Below are 1697 nucleotides of genomic sequence, written 5' to 3' on the forward strand. Positions count from 1 at the left end.
TGTTCTGTGATTGAAGATGGTGTGTTAAAGTCTCCCACTATGACTGTGCTGTTGTTGTTAGGTGCTATTGAGTCACTTCCGACTCATAGAGACCCCATGCACAGCAGAACGAAACACCGTCCGATCCCATGCCAGCTCCATCATCCTTGCTAAACTGGAGCCCATTTTCACAGCCACCATGTCAACCCATCTCATTGAAGGCCTTCCCCTCTTTTGTCAACCCTCCACCTTACCAAGCTTGACACCCTTCTCCAGGGAATGGTCCCCTCTGACAACATGACCAAAGTAGGTAGGACAAAGTCTGGGTACTATGACTTTGGGGTAATCTATTTGCCTTTTCAATTCTGTTAAAGTCTGATTTATGTATTTTGGGGTGATTTCATTCAATCCATAGATATTTATTATGGTTATATCTTCTTGTTCAATTGATCCTTTAATTATATAATGTCCTTCCTTGTCTCTATGGTGGTTTTTGTCTTAAAGGCAATTTGATCACAAATTAATATTGGCACTCCTGCTTTTTTTTTTTTTTTTTTTTTGCTTGCCATTTGCTTGGTATATCTTTTCCCATCCTATGATTTTTAGTCTATTTTTGTCTTTGTCTCTAAGATGTGTCTCTTGTAGACAGCATAGGGGTGAGTTATGTTTTCTTATTCAGTCTGCAGCTTCCCATCTCTTGAGTGGTGCATTTGATCCATTAACATTCAGTGTAATTATCAACAAGTTTAAATTGGTTGCTGTTATTTTGATGTTTTCTTTTTTTTTCTTCATGGTGTTCCTGGTTTCTTTTTTCCATGTAATTTTCTGTGCTGAGCTCATTATGTTTATGAATTGTGTTATCATTTCCTTTGTTGCTGTTGTTTTGTTATTGTTGTTGTTATGTGTTGTTTTAGTATGTGCTAAATATTTGTGCTTGTCCTCTTTTTTATTGTGATGGGAAGGTTTATCATTTTTCTTGGAGATTACCTTGTGATTTATAATTTTCTCCTGAGTTTGGAACAGTCCATTCTATCTTGCAACTCTCTTGACTTCCTTATCATTTAGACGTTCTGTAACTATACCATTTTTCCCCTCTTTTTGGTTTGTAGTTGTCATCATTTGCCAAATGATGTCTCTGGTTCCCTGTTTACAATCTTGTAAACTTATTTTACTTTGGATACTTCCATAGCTGTGTTGGTTTCTAAGTTTTGCCATCTTGTGTATTAATGATCAGTTGTTGTTTGCTCTTATTGGTTCTCTGTTCATAAGACTTCCTTTAGTATCTCTTGTAAGGTTGGTCTGGTTTTAACAAATTCCCTTAATTTCTGCTTTTCTAGAAATCTTTTAATTTCACCATCATATTTGAAGGACAATTTTGTTACACATATAATTCTTAGTTGGAAATTTTTCTCTTTCAGGGTTTTATATATATTATCTCATTGCCTTCTCTCTTGCATGGTTTCTGCTGAGAAATCAGAACTTTTTCTTATTGGTTGTCTTTAGTAGGTAACTTTTTGTTGTTCCTGTGTGTTTTCAGGATTCTTTCTTTGTCTTTTGTTTTCATGAGTTTGATGATATGTCTTGGTCATTTTCTTTTGGAGTCTACACATTTGCAATTCATTGGATTTCCTAAGTGGACATATCCTCATCTTTCATTACATCAGGGAAGTTCTCTTCCAACAAATCTTGGACAATTTTCTCAGTGGTTTTCTTTTTCT

This window comes from Orycteropus afer, unplaced genomic scaffold, assembly GCF_000298275.1.
Source record: "Orycteropus afer afer isolate SDZICR_OR568_19922 unplaced genomic scaffold, OryAfe1.0 scaffold01145, whole genome shotgun sequence".
Classification (NCBI taxonomy): domain Eukaryota; kingdom Metazoa; phylum Chordata; class Mammalia; order Tubulidentata; family Orycteropodidae; genus Orycteropus; species Orycteropus afer.